Raw genomic sequence first — 20,904 nt, forward strand, 5'->3', positions numbered from 1 at the left:
CATCGAATGCAAAGATGATCTTGAAAGACCCTTCCAGCTCTAATCCTATGACCTAATTATTGCTTTCTGTCACGCTGGGCCTGTCAGGAAGCCTGAAAGATCTGTCTGTGGGTCAGAGTTCTGGACTGGGGTTGGTCTCCACTTATTTCTTTGGGAGTATTCTTGGACTTGTTGCTTGGCCTGGTAGGCCCCCTTTGGAGAGCCCATCTACATGGGCCTGTCATGGCATCACCTCCCAGATGTCAGGATCTTCTTCAGAAGGAAGGACCAACAACAGCGCTCAGCAGGTGAGCCTGCTTGGAAATCATACAAGTGCAGTACAGAGATCTGGAAGTGTTTTCCTTAATTAAGTTCTATTTTTAAAAAAAGTATTTTATTTTTCCAATTAAAGACAATTTTTAGCATTCATTTTTGCAACATTTTGAATTCCAAATTTATTTCCGTCTCCCTCCCCTCCCCTTTTCCTAAAGCAGTAAGCAATTTAGTATGGGTTATTTGTGTACAATCATGTAAAACACATTTCCATATTAGTCATAGTTGTGAAAAAAAACAGACCAAAGGGGAAAAAAAACTGGAAAAGCATCAAGAAAGTGAAACTACCGGTATCAGTTCTGTCTTTGAGTATGGAGGGCGGCTTCCTTGAGGAGTCTTTTGGAGCTGTTTGCTGAGAAGAGCTGATGGTTGCACTGTGAGTCCAGTGCTCGGGTTCTGCTCACTTGGGTGGCGCATCAGTGCATGTGAGTCTTTCCAGGTTTTTCTGAAATTTTGCCTGCCTGTCACTTGTTATGGCAGGGGTGGGATTCCATTCCATGTATACAACAGTCTGTTCAGTCATGCCCGGATGGATGGGCAGCCCCTTCATTGCCAATTGGTTTTGCCACCACAAAAAGAGTTGTTATAAACTATTTTGCCTTTCTACTTAGGGTGCTATAGACACTCTCTCTCTCTCTCTCTCTCTCTCTGTCTCTGTCTCTGTCTCTCTGTCCCTGAACCTCTATAAAATGAATGAAGGAGACGAAGTTGGATGGATGGGAGTGGGAGAGGGGACCTGGGGGAGGGGAGCAATGGCAAAGGGGAGGATGAAAAGATGAAAAGCCTCAGTACTGGCCCCGATATTTGCTCACTGACCATTGAGGAGGACGGGCAAGTCAGCCTTGGGAGCGCGGAAGGTCGGCTTTCGAGGCTCTGGGTTCAAGTGCTCCCCGGCTCAAGTCCAGCCGGCAGGACCGAGCCCTCCCCGCCCTGTTTCCCGAGCTGTCAGATGAGGGGCGCAGCGGCCTTTGAAGTCCTTCCTCCCCTGGGGTCTGCTAAGCTCGCAAGCACTGGCGTGCTTCCTCCGGGCCACGGGACCCCCCGCCCCGCCCGTCCCCTCGGGCGGCTTCTCTCCCCTTCCCCCGGCCCCTCCGGGCCGGAGGCCGGCCGCTGTCCGCCAGGAGGCCCCGGCCTGGAGCGCCGGCCCTGGCCAGGCAGAAGCGGCCGCCCCCCCCCCCCCCCGACTTCTGGGACTGGAGGCTGCGAGCAGGTAGGGCTGCGGGGAGGCGGGGGGCGGCGCCGACTCGAGGCTTTCCGGAATGCCCCCACCCCGGGCTGGACTGCCAGCTCCCACTGTCCCGGGAACTGAGGCAGGGGGCGTGGGGGCGGCTGGGGGGGTGGGAGGCAGCCCCAAGACGGGCCTGGACGATAAGCAGGCGGACAGCTCCCCTTGCACCTGCACACACACACACACACACACACACACACACACACACAGAAAGACACAGACACACACACAGATATAGACACACACAGAGACAGACACACAAACACACACAGATATAGACACACACAGAGACAGACACACAAACACACACAGAAAGACAGACACACAGACACACAAACACACACACAGATGTAGACAGACACACACACACAGACACACACACACAAACTCACTCACACTATTTAGAGATGCTCTGGCTCAGGTTTCATTTCCCCTGCCCCCTGCCCCCTGCCAGTGCCCGGACCGGAGGAGTTCGGGTGGGTGAGGGCTCCCTTTGCAGGGGGTCTCGGGAGGAGGACCCGGCAGCCGGGAGCCAGAGCAGCTCGGGTGGAGGGCTGGAGAGCTTCCTGGGCTTCCTGTCTTGCCCGCGCCACATCTTAGGCCCGCACCCCAACTACTCTCCCCGGCGGACGGGGGTGCCGGGTCCCTGCCCCTCAACAGAGGGCGGGGGCGGGCTCCAGGTAGCCGCAGCCTGGGGGAGGGCGCGCCTTTCACAGAACCCTGGGGTGGCCAGGGGCGAGGCCCGGGGCTCCAGGGAAGGGGTGGGGGCTCGGGGGGGCTAAGCTTGGGACAGCTCCTCAGGGGTGCTGTGGGGGGAGCCTGCTCACGTGGTTGGCGGTCTCGACACGTGCGCGGGGTGGGAGCGCGTTGACTTGGGTTGCCTTTCCTCCCCCCGCCCCCCAAGCTGCCCCCGGCCCGGGCGGTCCACGGGGCCGCACTGCTGGGCAGGTCCTCGCTGGAAGCCTGATTTCTGCGCTCTGCCAGCTGCGCCCCCCGCCCGTGGGCCCGCCCGGGGGGCACCGGACCCGTCTGCCTGTGGAGGGGTGCGGCGCTGAAAAAGGCGGGGCGGGGGGACCTCCAGCGGCCTTCAGTCGGGGGGCCCCGTTACTTGGGGGGCTCAGTGTGAAGGCGCGAGTGCTGCCCAGAGCATCCCGGTACGGGGGGCAGTGGGGGGCCCCCACTGCCATCTAGAGCTCCCACCGCACCCCCCAGCTGACCCTCCCACACCTCCGGACTGGGGGTGAGGTGAGGCGGCGAGCTGAACCCCGGTGCCTCATCTTCCCTCCCCGGCTATTTGCATAACGGAGCGGGCGCCCTCCTTCCCCGCCCCTCCCCCGTCTCTTTGTGCCTCTCTCTCTTCTCCCTCTCTTCTCCCTCTTCCCCCTCTTCTCCCTCTCTCTCTCCTCCCTCTCTCTCTCTTCTCCCTCTCTCTCTCTTCTCTCTCTCTCTCTCTTCTCCCTCTCTCTCTCTTCTCCCTCTCTCTCTCTTCTCTCCCCCCCCCCCCCCCCCGCGGCTGGGCTGAGGGTGGGTGGGGATGGGGGCGGGGCCGCGGCCCCTCCGCCCGGCTCCCCAGCCGGCCCCTAACAAAGGGGAGCTCCCGGGCCGGCTTGGGAGCCGAGCGGGCTGCGGGCCCGGGCCGGGGCTGGGGGGGCTGGGGGCGCCTCCCGCCGGGACCGCCGCCGCCGGAGCCGCCGCAGCCGCCGCCGGGTGAGTATCCCGGGGAGCCCGGCCCTTGGCGCCCCGCCCCGCCCCGCCCCGCGCCCCCGGGGCGCCTGGGGGGCACTGCCCAGCCCCTCGCAGCCGTCCGACCCCCAGAAGGCGCTGGGCCACAGCTCCCTGCCTCGGTTGCCCCCCGAGGGCCCGCAGGATCCCAGGAAAAGGGGGGGGGACCCTTGCGGCCTCACCTCGGTGCATGTTCGCGACACCCACAACAAACGCACGTGGGCCCCCCAGGAACCCGCAGCGGGGACCTGGCCACCCGCCCCCCGGCCCTCCCGGATGTGGGGGGGCTTGTGGAGATGCTGCCCCCGAGCCTTTGTTTGCAAACCCAGAGGCCCCGGGCTGAGGGGCTGCTTTGATCAGGGCCCGGCGAGGCAAGAGAAAGAAAGCAAAGGGGAGCAAGAGGCAGGAGGGGCGGCCCCGCCCGCCCCAGCCTTCCCGGCCTGAGCCCCGTGAAAGCCATCAGCCAAGGAAAAGCTTCCTAGCTTGCAAAGTGTCGGGAGTCCCGGGGGTTGGAGGCGGGGCCGGGGCCTCAGCTCCTGCCTGGGCAGTGCTGGGGGGCGGGGGGGGGCAAGCCCTACCTCTTTCTAGCCCTTTATGGTGGCCTGGCCCTTGGCAACACTGACCGTCTCTCCAGATGGGGGCATTCCCAGAAGGTGGGAGTGCCAGGCAAGCCCAGCGCCACTCGCTTGTCCCACTCTCTGCACCCCCTTGCCAACTCAGGGAATGTCACCCAGCTCCCATCCTGGGTAATTGTTCCCAAAGGAAGGGTGGCACCATCCTGAGCACATCCAGGCCCAGCCCGCCTCATTTCCCCGGGCCTCAGTTTCCTCGATGTAAAGATGGAACAGGCCCTCGAGGCCATCCAGTCGGATCCTCTCCTTTTCAGGACGAAGCAAAGGTCCTCAGTGGGTCCTCTGCCACCAATGAACCCCTTTATTTTCCCAGTGAGGAAACGGCTCCTGGAAAGGACCATAGATTCAGAGAGGGGAGGCTCATTAGAGAACACCTACCTAGGCCAATCTCCCCGATTTCCTGAAGAGAAAGCTGAGGTGCAGAGATGGAAGCATTGGATCCTGGCTGTGGGCCTCATAGACCATTTAATCCAAGCCCTTCCTTTTACAGATTAGGCAACTGAGGCTCAGAGATGTCATCTAGCCCAGACCAGACGAAGAAATTGAGGCACAAGTGATGTTTCCAAAGTCCCATAGGTAGTAAATAGAACTGAGGTTTAAATGTCTCCAAAACCAACTTTTTTTCCCCCTGCAGATCTGTGCTCATGGAGGGAGGGAGTAGAATTAGAACCCATGTTCTTGGATTCCAGAGTAGGACTGGCAGACTGGAAGTGAGACAGCCTGGTTTTCTGCAAAATCTCAAATGAAAATGAGATTTTGAAAGCAGGACTCGAGACCGCGGCAGGATCCCTGGTGCAGACATTTAGTTGGCATGCAGATCCTTGGGCTACTCCATCATTATTCATGAGTGTGGGCTGGACTTATTTCTTCAACATTACGGAAGTGCTCAGTGGTTAGAGAGCCAGGACCCCGGCTCCCAAGGCTGGGCTCTTGGCCTGATAGATCTGAACTCAGTGGCAAACCCAACACACTGTGGCCTGGGGCAGAAGAGCCCAAACAAAGGCCCTAATTCAAATGAGAAGCTGCACCCTCCTATTATCCTCTCTAAAAAGTGTTTTTTATTTGTTGGGAAATGAGTGGTTTAAATCATTTTGTAAAGGGGCCTTCTTTCCCACCCCCTCTGCCCATTCTCTTTTCTCTTTGAGTAGTTGGCTGTTGCCCTCCTTCCCCCTTCCAAGCCCTAGGAATAATAAGGCCGGATATCTTTGTTTGAGCCTAAACTTCAGCTCATCCCTGGGCTGAAAGTGTTTCCTTAGAGGACTGTTCTTGAGTCAGTTGCTGGGGGACAAAGAATTGTTTTGGTTGTGTATTCCATCCACTTTCATTGGTAAAAGCATTAGAAATGGGGAAGTAGGGTTGTAACTTTAGAATCCTCTTCTTAGGAGGAAAACTTCGAGAGAGCAGGGAGCAGGGACTGCCTTATTTTGCACGTGTCCCCTGTGTTGTTAAGGCAGTGTTGGCTTTTCAGAGCTTAATAAATAAATACTCATCCACCTACCCATCCGTCCATCCATGGTTGGATCCGGCCATTCTTCTATTTCAGGGGATCTTGGCTATTATGTACTCCTTTGGAAATGCATAAAATACATAGTTTACAAGGATTACATAGAAACACAGCTATCATGATTTAAAAAACAGCAAAGTTCAAAGACCCAAGTTAGGATCTCTTGCTAGTCTGACTCCCTAATTTTGCAGATGACTTAACAAACCCACAGAAGGGGTAAAGAGACATTGTATCATGGTCTGTGGAAAAGAAGGCAAGTTCGAATGTGGCTTCAAACACTGTCTGTGTGGCCCTGGGGAAGTCACTTGACTTCTGTTTGCCTCAGTTTCCTCCTCTGTAAAAATAGGAATAATAAATGCATCTATCTCCCAGGGTTGGGGATCAAATAAGAATAATTGTGATGTGCTACAGAAATGCTAACGATGGCGATGGTGGTGCTGGTGGTGGTGGTGGGCAGCGTAGTGTATAGAGTGATGGCCTCACAGTTAGGAAGATGTGGTTTTGAGAAGAGAATTGGTTTCACATCTTCCCTCTGCCACACAGGCTGTATGACTGATGTCAAATAAGTCAGTGAAACTGTCTGAACCTCAATGTCCTTACCTGTAAGATGATTAACCCTGTAAAAAAAATCATAACAGCATTCACTTCAGAGGATTGTTTTCAGGGTTAAACCAGATAATGCCTATATTGCAAATCTTAAAACTATATATCAATGCCATTCTTTTCATAAATTTCAATCCAGGTGGGACCTGGAAAGGCCATCTTATTCAATTTCCTTTTAGATATAAGGAAACAAAGGCCCAAGGAGTTCCAGGAACTCGGCCAAGATCACACAGGTGTTAAGAGCATCAGAAGTATGATTTGAATCCCGATCCTGAGGCTTTAGAATCAGCACTCTTGCCCTTGGACCTGTCCAACCCATCCTTTTCTAGATGAGGAAACCAAGGTTGAACTGGAAGAGATCTTGGAGGTCATCCAGTGCAGTGTGTTTTTTCTTTGATGGGGAAAGTGATTTGCCTCCGGTCACACAGCTAATATCCTGCTCCAAATCCACTTGGGTTTACTCTGCTTTCTGAAAAAGAATGCGCCCTCCTACCTCTGTCCTCTCCGAATATGTGCTTTTTCCAAAGTGGGGTGGCATACCCCTTGACTGTCTAGATAGAAGACTTCATTGCTTTCCTCCTTTGTAGTCCCCGGGGGGCTATTTTAAAAGCTCCGTCCCTCCGAGGGTCATTTTTAGCTCATTCAAGAGAGACATGATTTTTTTTTTTTTAAAGAATAAAGCCTATTTTTGTTTATCTTCATGTTTCTGCCAATTCTTTGGAAGCCCAGGTGCCTGCTCCAATTTTTCACATCCCCTCTATCCTGGGCCACCTGACCTCTCATGTGATGTGAAGTCATTCAAGTGAGCATTTTCCAGAGAGACTCCCTCCCTCCCTCCCTTCCTTCCTTCCTTCCTTCCTTCCTTCCTTCCTTCCTCTTTCCTTCCTTCTTTCTTTCCTTGCTCCCTTCCTCTTTCCTCCCTCCCTTCCTTTCTTCTTGCTTTCCTTCCTTCCTTCCTTTTTTTCTTGCTCTCTTCCTCCTTCCCTCCTCTTCCCTTCCCTTTCTTCCTTCACTATATTTTCATTTTCAGTAAACATTTCCCAGATGCATTTTAAAATTTACCAACATTCACTTTAAAAAATCGAGTTCCAAATTCTCTCCCTCCCCTTGCCCCTCCCCCACCCTTTGAGAAGGCCAGGTACAAGGGAGCTATTGACAGGACCAATTGGAGATCATCTCAGCGGGAGAACAGGAAAAGGCACCTTATAAAAGGGAGAGTTCATCTCTGTGGTGTTGAGGGATTGTCCTTCATTGAAAGGTGACTGAGATATAAAAGTAGCCAACATTTCTACAGAACCTAGCCTGAGTCCTCTTCCTGGATTCTCTTCCTTGGAGGAGGAGGATGACACTTAAGATGACTATTTCCCAGCTTCCCTTGTTTTTACTGGAAGAGCCTTGGAATGTTGAGGCTTAGGGGGTCCTTAGAGACCATGGAAATCAGCTTCCCTTCATTATCAGATGAAGAAAAGGAGACCCAGAGACAAATCACTTAACAGAGACGTGCAATGGCTCACCCGATGTCATCCACATTATTAGAAGCAGAATCCAGATCTTATGCCCTGAAGTCTTCTGTTTTACAACAATCACAGGGTTCATTCATTGTTAAGCCTTCTCTGCTAAGATAAAGTGGGAGTTTAGTTTAGGTAAAAACCAGTAGATGGTTAGAGCAGATCAGCCCTTCTTCACATTGAAAATACCCACATTTTTTTTTAATCCCACTGCCATATAATGTGTGAACCTTGCGGGGCAGGAGGAACCGTTGTGTCCGCTTTTTAGCTTTATTCCACTATGTAGGAGTTGGACCATGTTCCAATCTTGCCTTTAGCGACCTTAGTTCAAAACTCAGCTCATGGCCACCTTCTACATGAAGCTTTTCCTCCAGACCCTAGTGCCTTTTGTCCACCAAACTATCTTGGATCACTTTTTTTTATGGTTTTGTTTTTTTTTTTTGCAAGGCAAATGGGGTTAAGTGACTTGTCCAAGGCCACACAGCTAGGGCATTATTAAGTGTCTGAGACCAGATTTGAACTCCAGGGCCGGTGCTCTATCCCCGTAGCCACCTAGCCGCCCCAATCACTTTTGTAAATGCTCCTATCTCTATGAGACCATCAATCCTAACTAGATTGTAAACTCCCTGAGGGCAGGGACTGTTTTGCTCTTGTCTCCTTTGCTCCTAGCAGGATGTCTGCTTATTCTCTGCATTGCGTGGAGAATTGAGAGAGTGGCTCACATCCTCATTTAAGGAAAATTATTTTGGCAGTAGTAGGTAGCTGACCTAGTGTGACTCAAGGTGTTTAATTAGGAGATTGTTGCAATAATCTAAGTAGGGGGTGATGGGGGGGCCTGAAATTGGGAAGTACTATATGGGTAGAGAGCTATAAAAGATGTGAAGGTAGGGAAATGGAGATTTGAGAACTGATTGTCTAAGTGAGCTGAGGTAGAGTGAAGGATCCAGAACATTTCTGAGATTATAGATCCCAGAGGGATTGTGGTTCCTTTGATAAAAATAGGGAAGTTTGAAAGACAAAGGGACTTGGGAAGAAAGATAATGATATTTGGAAATTGCCAATTTGAGATGGGTCTGGGGGCATCCACTTTGAAATGTTCAATAGGCAAGTAGTGATAGTGGACTGAAATTCAGGAGAGAGACTGGGGCTGGAGATAGAGATCTGGGAATCATCTCCATAGATATAATAATGGAACTCATATGAGCTGCTGAGGCTGTCATTTATTGTGAAGTGATTGATATATATTAAAGGCCATTAGTAACACTTTTAAAATTAAAAATATAAATAAAAGGTATATTCATTGACCCTCAAAATGAGAAAGTATTGCAAGCATAGTACTGCTTACTGATTGATAGGAAATTCAAGCTTTCCCAGAAAACCAGAGAAGGTGGTTGATAGAAGTAGTGAGAACTAGATAATATACTATAATGAACCCCGAAGAGTGTACCAGTATTAGGGAGAGATAGGCCTTGCACAGTCATTCTCTGGGGAATATTTAAAGAGGAGGAAGAGCTGTTGCTCAGAAAACATCTCTTTGAGAATTTATTTCTAAAACTTTTAAAACTCAAATTCCCCCAAACTCAACCCTTATGAAGTAGTGATTTTCTATTGACAGCCACCTTTTGTCACTATCTGTGTGACCTTAGGAAAATCACTTAACACTTCTGGGTTTCCTTATCTGTAAAATGAGGGGGTTGAACCCAAAGATCCCTAAGGGATTTTTTCAGCTGTAACATTCCATCACTTGATTTGACCTTGTCATGGTTACTAGGTAGGAATTTCTAATTTTTAATTAAAAGAGGAGAGCTGATTGGCTTTTTTTAATTTAAGTCTTTCCCTAACTCAATGCCTAAGAATGCCTCTGTTTCATTTCCTGCATCACAGGAATGAATGTATCTGATCAATGGCCACTCAGTCATTCCATGAGTAGCTCCTGTCAGGGGGAACTCATTACCTCTTGAGGGAGCCCAGTCTCACCTGGGACAACTCTCATGGTCAGGAACCTTGGGTTATCCATCCAATTCTGGTTCTGCCTACATGTGGGGCTCAGTTCTCTCTTTGGTAAAAGGGAGATAAGAAAAAGAACAAAAATGGAGATAAGAATACTTCTACTACCAGTCTTCCATCATTCTCTTCCACCTTCATGGTGGAAGGATCAATGGTGATGTGGTGACTTTGAAAACCATAAAGTATTATATTGTGCTTTTCCCTATTAGTCTAGCATTTGGCAGCAGGGTAGAAATAGTGGGAAGTGGCAGCATTTGTAGTCAGGATCCCTGGCTTTGGCTCATCAGTATTGTGACCTTGGACAAGTCATCTTCTCAGCTTCTCTCTGTCTCTCATCCTCTATAGCTAATCTGTTTTCACATCATGAAGTTACTACCATCTCTTCCATATATCCCTTCTAAGACTTGGCCCGCTGGCCATAAATACCTGTTGGCCAACTGACTTTATCTCCCTGAGGCTGTTTACTTTTTTTTTTAAGGTTGTTTTTATTGTTTTGTTTTTTCAGTCACAACTGACTTCCCATGACCCATCTGGGGTTTTCTTGGCAAGATTACTGGTGTGTTTTGTCATTTCCTTCTCAACTCATTTTACAGATGAGGAAACTGAAACAAATAGAATTTAGTGACTTACTCAAGTATCTGAGGCCTGATTTGAAGCTTTGATTTTTGTAGCAAGAAGAGACATTCTAGGCCAGCAAATCCAACGTTACCATCTTACAGTTGTGGAAACTGTAGTTTAGAGAAGTGGTTGACCATGGCCATTTGTCTAAGGTCATACAGGAAGGGTGTGGCAGGAAGTTGAGTCTCCCAAATTCCAACTTATAAAAAAAGAGGGGGTGTCAAACAGATAGAAATGGGGGCTCCTAAAGTATACAACAATCCTTTTGGGCTTCATATTGACTTGGAAAATCACAAATTAATATTGTCTTTCTTATATTGTATTTTTTTGGTTAAATATTTCCTAATTACATGCCCCAAATGCTTCTGGAATAGATAATGCCTAAGAGTAAGCTCCTTGGGGACAGGGATCTTTATTTGTCCTTTATATCATCAACATGGTACCAGACACATAGTAGGTGCTTGCTGCTTCTTACTGACTACAATTACTAGAAAGAGGGCAATAGGTTCTAGTTTTTATAAAAAAATCTAAAGTTCATTCAGAGGGAGCAAGGTGTCCTTGAATCTTTTTATGATTCCGTGTACATATAAACTAACGTGATTTTTTTTTTTTTTTTGCTAATAATATTAGTCATTGACATTTAGATGAAGGCTGTGTAGCGTAATGGAAAGAACATTGGACTTTGGATGAAAACATCTGGAGCCCTTATTGGCTTTGTGACCTTGGGCAAGACCTAGAACCTCTCATTACCTTCATTTATAAAATAAAGGGTTTGGACTGTATGATCTGAGGGTGGTAGCAAGGTCAAAGGATTTTTAAATTTAAGGTAAGAAGGTAACAGAACTTGTTTGTTCAAAGAGGGGAAGGAACCAATAGAAGGAGTGATTGAAAAAGAAAGACAATAGTAATGATTGACAAAACAAGATCCCAGAGGAGATGAAAGGGTGAGATAAGGGCTGCCTGGGCAAGGTGAAGGAATTCATTTTGGCAGGGAGGAAAGCAACCTCATCTTCCCAGAAGGGAACAAAGGGATTTGGTTATTGAAGACATGAGTTAGAATCCTAGTTCTACCACTTACCTCTTAGGTGACCTGGGACACTTCATCTTCCTGGACTCAGTTTCCTCTTCTGTAAAACTACGTGATCCTTTGTTAACCTCTTTACCTCTAAATCTAAGCTCCCAGAGGGCCCTGCTGTCTTTGATGATCAGTGTTCTAAAGTTCCTCCCAGTTGTGACATTGTATGATCTATTTTTTTTAGGTTTTTTTTGCAAGGCAATGGGGTTAAGTGACTTGCCCAAGGCCACACATCTAGGTAATTATGAAGTGTCTGAGGCCAAATTTGAACTCAGGTCCTCCTGACTCCAAGGCCAGTGCTCTATCCACTGTGCCACTTAGCCACCCCTATCTATTTTCAAGGTTCTTCTCAGTTAAGATATTCTATATCCTGTATCTTAAGGTCTCTTCAGTTGTGACATTCTATATGCTTTGCCCTAAGGTCCTTTTCTACCTATAACAATCTGTCTTCTAAGGTCTCACTTCCTCTGGCAGTCTATGTTTTAAGATCCCTTCTAGCTATGACATTTTGGGGCTAAGAGTTCTTTCAGGTAGGGCCTTTTGGGATCTAAAGTCTATCTCACCTCTAGCCTTCTCTGTTCTAAGTCTCTTGCTGTCTCTGACATCCTCTGTTCTAAGGCCCCAACCTGCTCTCCTAAACTGTGTTCCAAAATCCCTCCTACCTCTACCTCTGTGATGCTGGAGTGGAATTTCCAGTTCCAGGAGCCCATTGGAACCCCTTTTTTTACTCTTATTTTGGCCAACCAGCCAAATGATGTTTTTTAAACCAGCACATCCCTTCTCCTAGGACAATTTGAGACTTGTCCATTTGGGCAGTCCATACCACACTTAAGCCTGTTTATATTTTTTCCAGCCAGATTCCTCCCAGCCAATAAGAAAGCTGTCAGACTATTGGCAGGCATTTGTTGTTCCACCCACATTCCAACAAAATCACTATCTTAACCACTTTCTTTTCCTCTTCCCCAGTGATAAGGGGTGATGGTAGGATGAATGGCCTCATAAAATAATAAATCCTCTCTCCTAGAAGACTTACAAAGACCTTTCCTCTCAATAACCCTGTGAGGATGATTATAGCTCTTTTATAACTGAAGACAACAGAACTTCTGACCAGGGAAATTGGTTCTAAAAAAGATGAAATCAACTAGGGATAAATGTAGTCTTATGCTTGTGTCCAATAAACTAATTTCATGGGGGGCGGCTAGGTGGTGCAGTGCATAGAGCACTGGCCTTGGAGTCAGGAGGACCTGAGTTCAAATGTGACCTCAGACACTTAATAATTACTTAGCTGTGTGGCCTTGGGCAAGCCACTTAACCCCATTTGCCTTGCAAAAAAACCTTAAAAAAATAAAAAAAATTAACTTCACAAGCACAAGATATGTGGGACAACATTTATATGAAAAAAATGATTTATGAGGTTATAATCATACGCCAACACTGTCATGGCAGCTCCGAAAGCTTATGTAACCCAAGGTTGCATTTAAGTCACTGATCTTAATCAGGGTATTGCTAGACCAAAGGCAGACCTAATCTAGAATCTCACTTGAGTTCCGGGTGTTATAGTGTAGGGAGAATGTAGACGAATTTTAGCATACCCCAGGGACGGTGACCAAAAAAGATTAGAGCTGGAAGGGACCTTAGACTTCCTCTAGGTCAACCTCCTCATTTTATAGAAGAGGAAACTGAGGTGAAACGATCTGCCCAAGCAGGTAAGAGAGACAGAATTTGAATCCAGATCCCTCACCTTCAGAGGCAGTGCTCTTTCCACTGTGCCAAGATGATTGAAGCTATGATTTACAAGGATCATTTGAAGGAACTGTTGATCTTTTTCTCTTTTTCTCCCTTTGGCAGAGAGAAGTCTAATGGAGTATGTGATAAATGACTTTTAAGTATTTGAAGAATTGTCATGAGGAACAAGGTTAAATTTATTCTGCTTGGCTGCTGGAAAATGAGAAATGACTTTCAATTGTAGGAAAGAGAGGACATAAAGGAAAAACCATGAAGAATCAGAGTCTTCTAAAAGTGGAGTGAGCTGCCTATGAAGCGTCATATGCCAGTTCCCTAGGAGATATCTGGCAACAATGGGTGACTAGTTAGCAGGGCTGTTCGATAGAGGATTTTGACCCAGGCACAGGTTAATTTCTGAGAGCCTTTCCAATTGGGATATTCCACATTTCTATGAAAATCAAAAGAAAAAAAATGTGGAAGAATTAGAATTAGATTTGTTTTTCCCCTCTGAAAAAGACAGTTCCCCTGGTGCAGAAAAGACATAGAAAAGACGAGGGTTCAAGAGTCTCTTCTTACTTTCCTGCTACTGATCTATCAATAGAACGTAAACTCAAGGGCAGGGACTGTTTTCACTTTTGTTTTGTATGCTCTGCACCAGCAGAGTGACTAGCACCGAGAAAGCCTTTCATGGTCTGTTCTCCCGCCTTCTCTCTGTTGGTGACTGGTTCAGGCTCCTCTATTTGGCTGTGTTCTGAGCCGTCTGATGCCTTGATTGCCTCATTTTTCCTCAGCCAGACCTCCAGGCAATATTACTAGCTAACAAGAAGGGATGCTGAATGGAGCCAGAAAGACCTGAATTGCAATCTCTCTGAATTACTTTGCTTTTCTTTGCCTCAGTGTCCTTCTCTGTAAAATGGGGCTATCATGGAATCTACCTTCCAGATCAAATACGATAATAAGGGTAAAGTGCCTAGCACAGTGCCTGTAACTATCAGTTGCTATTGTTTCCTGATTCCACGTTTTAGATCCATACTATTTGTGGGATTGCAAATGTAAGAACTGGTTGATTTGTGGCATCCCATTGGAGATCACACCCTTTGAGAGCCACTGGGTTGGGGGAAGAGGACTGGCGAGTTCTACTGTTCATTTGCTATGCGTTGCAGCTGTTTGTGAATCTCACTTGTAAAATGTTGAAAGCAGTACCTGGTCTGTTGAGCTCCCGGGGATACTTCTTCCATTGTGCTCTTTGAGCTGGGAAAGTGCTTTGGAAAGCATCAACCCCAGAGATGTGAGGGGTTAGTCTTATTGACATAGCATTCACTCTCCTAGAGGCTCACAGGCAGCTGTGAAAGCACCCACAGAGCCAGCTGTCCGCATGTCAGAACAAATAAGCAACCAGTGGACAAAAGAAGAGCCAGCTGGGAGGTAGAGGAGGCTGAGGCAGTCAGAACCCTTTTCATGAGGAGATGGAAATCCCCACCCAATGGTCTGACTGGAGGGAGTTTCAGGAGACGAGGGAGGGAGGATGAATGGATAAGACCTGGTGAGTGATGGCATGGAGGGAGAGAGGATGTTTCAGGGCAGGCCAGGTTGGGGAAGGAATGCCGGTCTATCTTTCTGGATTCTTGCCTGGTGCCTCTATCTTTCTGCATTCTTGCCCGGTGCCTCTCTCTCCCTCACCTGGGAATGATTCATGTCTGGTCTGGACTGGAGACCCAGAGAGCCCTTCTCTTTACCCTCCTTGATGATGAAAATGATTGGGAGAATAACCCAGTTCTTCTTGTCAGTTTATCGTACCCCGAATCTCCTTCAAACTGGTTCCCATGGTTACAGTTAGTTGATTTAAAAAGTGTGTATTAGGGGGCGGCTAGGTGGCACAGTGGATAGAGCACCAGCCCTGGAGTCAGGAGGACCTGAGTTCAAATGCGGCCTCAGACACTTAATAATTACTACTGTGTGGCCTCGGGCAAGCCATTTAACCCTATTTGCCTTGCAAAAACCTAAAAAATAAAAAAGTGTATATTAACACCAATAAAATAATGATACTATTTTATTAAAACTTTTGTTTTTCTTTAGTTTTGTGGTCTTAGGCAAATCACCAAGATGTTCTATGCCTCAGTTTCCTAATCTGTAAAATGAGGAGGTTGGCCTCAATGGTTCCTTTCAGGCTTTAATTTATGATTATTTGACCTCTGTTGGCCTCAGTTTCCTCATCTACAAAAATGAAGGGGTTGGACTAGTTTACCTTTAAGGTTCTTTCAGCTCTAAATCTGTGATCTCTGAGTCAACTCCACTCCCTTCACCCCAACCATAGTATCTTCCCTTTAAAAAGTACTTAAATACAACCATTTGATGTAGGGATTTGGCTAATAAAACTTGTAATAAAATTTTTAGTTTTCAATTTCCTTATAGAAAGGAAAGAGATACTTTTTAATGGCAGTCACCCGGAACCCTCTTTGGCCCATTGTGTTTGAGCAGTTTCCTGTCTACTTTGACTGCTATCTTCATTGCACTTAACTGCCTTCTGCCCTCTTGATTCTATTTGCTTCCCTTGAAATCAATCCATTTGAGATGTCTGCATCTTGTTACTTGGTCTCCTTCATATTTGCAATTTCTTATCCCACAGTGATAGAGGATCATGTCTAATGTAGATTTTGTTTCAGTTTTTATTTTTATGCTTCCATATGTGTCCCTCTCTCCTTACTTCCCCAGAGTGCCAACTCTTTTTTTTTTTTTTTTTAGTTTTTTTGCAAGGCAAATGGAGTTAAGTGGCTTGCCCAAGGCCACACAGCTAGGTAATTATTAAGTGTCTGAGACTGGATAGTGCCAACTCTTAAAACAAAGAATAATCAAAAGGGAGAAGAATGAATAGGAAAGGAAAGAGGTTTAGTAAAGCTCACTGGCATATCAATACAACTGAACAGTGTATTCATGGCCCCTAACTTTGGCAAAGAAGGGAGGGAGGGTTCATTTTCTTCTCTCTCTCTTCTTCCAGGGCAGGCTCAAGGAGCAGAGAGCTTAGAGCCAGAAGGAACCTTTGAGGTTACTGATTCCAATAATTTCATTTTACATTGGAGGAAACTAAGGCCCAGAGAGGTCATTAAGTGACTTTATAGGCTATGATTTGTTCACTCACTCTATAATCTTTCAGCCTCTTTATTTCCAGGTTTTGGCTACCATAAAAAAAAAAAAAAAACCCAAAACCACACTGAGCATTGCTATTCCTATTTGTTTGTATATGAGAATTTCCATTGTTTATTTGATCTCTTAGGCTCAGGGAGTATGAAGAGTTCAGTGACAGTTCCAGAATTTTTTTTCCCCAGAATGGCTGGACAAATCTTGCTACTAAATTCATGGTAATGGCAATGTGCCTCTCTTCCCACAGCCTCTCCACCATGAACTTTTTCTGTCTTTTATGAACTTGGCCAAATTGAATTTAAGGGGCGTAACGTGAAACTTCAGAATCATTTTAATCAATATTTTTCTTATTTGGAATTTGGAGCATTTGGGAGGTGGTCTCTTTTTTGTATTTACTTCTATCCTCTATTTTATATATTTTTATATGTTTTATTTTTCCAGATATTGTTATAATTATAATTATTTTTGTGTGTGTATATCTACATACACCCATAGTCCTAGAAATACACATTTATGCTCATCTATAAATGTATAAACACCACATAATACATTTTATTTAAATACACACATTATAGATGTGGTTGTGTGCATACCCATATTCATCCACACTTTGGTGTTCTGTGTTCAGTCACGAGACTTTCCCCTTTAAAGTGTTCCAATTTAGCCTAATAACATGAACTGTCCATTAGGAGAAACTAGTGAAATGGAGCATTCTGAGGCAGTGCAAGGATCTATAGAAACATGCACTTTGTATCAGAAATTCTTGACTGTCAGTCAGGGCCTAGAAGATAACTTCAGAAATACATTTGGGGGTCAAAAGCTCTCTTTTTGGAGATGAAGGAATGAAAGAGTGAATGAAAGCCATTTCTTTTGTGCCTACTATCTAGTCAGTAGGTGAGGAATGATGGGTTCCTTCCTTAGAGACTCGCCCAAAGTCTCTAAGCTGGTTGGAGAACGACTCAGACTTCCCAACCCTTGGTCCAAGCTTTGCTTCCAGTTAGCTTGTTTGGTTTCCAAAATCTTAGCTATTTATAGACAACAGACTACAAGGAGGTGATTGTCTGCTAGAGGAAGTCATAAGACTAGAACAGAACTGATACCTGGCTGAAGTGGAGTCATAAAAACTATCAAAGATTGATTAGTGAGTCAGAAATCCTCAAGGTTGGCAACCCTTGAAAGGACCCGCAATCAGTTCACCCTATGTCCACTGAACCAGATGGTATCTCTATCATAGCACAAATTACTTCTGTTCCCCAGGATGAACGTCTCCACTCAGATGTGTCCGACTCAATGTGGCCATACTCTTTCTCTTTCCTCCTAAACCTCTTTCTTCCCAAACATCCATTTGAGTGAAGGCACGGACATCCTCGTGGATGCTTGTGCCCAAACCTTTGTCATCTTGAACTCTTCCCCCCTTCTCACTTGTCCCATGCTTCTTCGTTTCCCATATCCAGTTGATTGTCAAAGTTGAAAGGCAGCATAGTATAGTAGCTGGAGAATGAGAACTTGGAAGCAGGAACACCTGGGTTTGAATCTGGTCTCAAGACACTTACTAATTGGGCAAGTCATTGAACTTTTCTGAGCCTCAGTTTCCTTATCTGTAAATGGAGAAATCTGATGACTTCTTCCATCTTCTTCAACTTTGATTCTGATCCTATTATACTTGTCCATTCTACCTCCATACCAGGGATTCTTTTTTTAAAAATTATTTTGAAATAGATCTCAAATTTTCTTTTTGTTAAAAAGATTTTGTTTTGAGTTTTACAATTTTTCCCCTAATCTTACTTCCCCCCCCTACAGAAGTCAGTCTGTTAATCTTTGCATTGTTTCCATGGTATACATTGATCCATATTGAGTGTGATGAGAGAGAAATCATATCTTTAAGGAAGAAACCTACAGTATAAGAGACAGCAAGATCAGACAAGAAGATATCAGTTTTTTTCTAAATTAAATTTTCTAAATTAAATTTGTTCAAACTCCACAGTTCTTCCTCTGGATACAGATTATTCTCCATTGCAGACAGCCCCAGATTGTCCCTGATTGTTGCACTGATGGAATGAGCGAGTCCATCAAGGTTGGTGATCGCCCCCATGTTGCTGTTAGGGTGTACAGTGTTTTTCGGGTTCTGCTCATCTCACTCAGCATCAGTTCATGCAAATCCCTCCAGGCTTCCCTGAACTCCCATCCCTCCTGGTTTCTAACAGAACAATAGTGTTCCATGACATACATATACCACATTTTGCTAAGCCATTCCCCAATTGAAGGATATTTACTTGATTTCCAATTCTTTGCCACTACAAATAGGGCTGCTATGAATATTTTTGTACAAGTGATGTTTTTACCCTTTCTTCAATCATCTCTTCAAGTTATAGACCCAGTAGTGGTATTGCTGGATCAAAGGGTATGCACATTTTTGTTGCCCTTTGGGCGTAGTTCCAGATTTCTCTCCAGAAAGGTTGGATGAGTTCACAGCTCCACCAACAATGCATTAGTGTTCCAGATTTCCCACATCCCTTCCAACAGTGATCATTATCCTTTCTGGTCATATTGGCCAGTCTGAGAAGTGTGAGGTGGTACCTCAGAGAAGCTTTAATTTGCATTTCTCTAATAAGTAATGATTTAGAGCAATTTTTCATATGACTATGGATTGTTGTATTGCCTCATCTGTAAATTGCCTTTGCATATCCTTTGACCATTTGTCAATTGGGGAATGGCTTTTTGTTTTAAAAATATGACTCAGCTCTCTGTATAGTTTAGAAATGAGTCCTTTGTCAGAATCATTGGTTATAAAGATTGTTTCCCAATTTACTATATTTCTTTTGATCTTGGTTACAGTGGTTTTGTCTGTGCAAAAGCTTTTTAATTTAATGTAAACAAAATCATCTAGTTTGTTTTTAATGATGTTCTCCACCTCTTCCTTGGTCATAAACTGCTTCCCTTTCCATAGATCTGACAGGTAGACTAGATCTTGATCTAGTTTGCTTATAGTATTGTTTTTTTATGTCTATGTCCTGTAACCATTTGGATCTTATCTTGGTATAGGGTGTGAGGTGTTGGTCCAATCTAAGTTTCTTCCATACTAACTTCCAATTTTCCCCAATAGCTGAACTCTTTGGGTTTATCAAACAACAGATTACTATAATCATTTCCTGCTATGGCACCTAGTCTATTCCACTGGTCCACCACTCTATTTCTTAGCCAATACCAGACAGTTTTGATGACTGATACTTTATAATATAATTTTAGATCGGGTAGGGCTAAGCCACCTTCTTTTGCACTTTTTTTCATTAAGTCTCTGGAAATTCTTGACTTTTTATTTCTCCATATGAATTTACTTACAACCTTTTTAAACTCATTAAAGTAATTTTTTGGAATTTTGATTGGTAAGGCACTAAACAGGTAGTTTAGTTTTGGTAGAATTGTCATTTTTATTTTATTAGCTCTGCCTATCCATGAGCAGTTGATATTTGCCCAGTTATTTAAATCTGATTTAATTTGTATGAGAAGTGTTTTATACTTTTTTTTTTCAAGAAGTTTCTGAGGCTGCCTTGGCAAATAGACTCCCAGGTATTTTAATTGTCTGAGGTTACTTTGAATGGGATTTCTCTTTTTAGCTTCCTGCTGTATCTTGGCTAGTCATATATAGAAAAGTTGAGAATTTATGAGGGTTTATTTTATAACCTGCAACTTTGCTAAAATTGCTAATTATTTCCAGTAGTTTTTTGGATGATTTCTTGGGATTCTCTAGGTATATCATCATATCATCTACAAAGAGTGAGAGTTTTGTCTCTTCCTTCCCAATTCTAATTCCTTCAATTTCTTTTTCTTCTCTAATTGCTGAAGCTAACATTTCTAATATGATATTGAATAGTAGTGGTGATAATGGGCACCCTTGTTTCAACCCTGATCTTACTGGGAATGCCTCTAGCCTCTCCCCATTGAATATAATGCTTGGTGATGGTTTCAGATAGATACTGCTAATTATTCTAAGGAACAGTCCATTTATTCCTACACTCTATAGTGTTTTTGGTAGGAATGGATGCTGTATTTTGTCAAAAGCTTTTTCAGCATCTATTGATATGATCATGTAATTTCTGATGGGTTTGTTGTTGATATAATTGAGTATACTAACAGTTTTCCTAATATTGAACCAACCCTGCATTCCTAGGATGAATCCTATTTGATCAAAATGTGTTATCCTAGTGATAACTTGTTGTAATCATTTTGCTAAGATTTTATTTAAGATTTTTGCATCTATATTCATCAGGGAGATAAGTTTATAATTTTCTTTCTCTGTTATAACTCTTCCTGGTTTAGGTATCAGCACCATATTGGTTTCATAGAAAGAGTTAGGCAGAGTTCCATCTTCCCCATTTTTCCAAAGAGTTTACATAGAATTGAAACTAATTGTTCCTTAAATGTTCGGTAGAATTCACTTGTGAATCCACCAGGCCCTGGAGATTTTTTCTTAGGGAGTTCAATAATGGCTTGTTGAATTTGTTTTTCTGAGATAGGGTTGTTTAGGTATTTAATCTACCCTTCATTTAATCTGGACAACTTATATATTTGTAAATATTCATCCATTTCACTTAGATTGTCAAATTTATTGGCATAGAATTGGGCAAAATAATTCCAAATTATTACTTTAATTTCCTCCTCATTGGTGGTGAGTTCACCTTTTTTCATTTATACTAACAATTTCATTTTCTTTTTTTTTAAATCAAATTGACCAGAGGTTTATCAATTTTATTGGTTTTTTCATAAAATCAACTTTTGGTTTTATGTATTAATTCAATAGTTTTTTTGCTTTTATTAATTTCTCCTTTAATTTT

The sequence above is a fragment of the Macrotis lagotis genome, chromosome 5, assembly GCF_037893015.1.
Source record: "Macrotis lagotis isolate mMagLag1 chromosome 5, bilby.v1.9.chrom.fasta, whole genome shotgun sequence".
Lineage (NCBI taxonomy): Eukaryota > Metazoa > Chordata > Mammalia > Peramelemorphia > Peramelidae > Macrotis > Macrotis lagotis.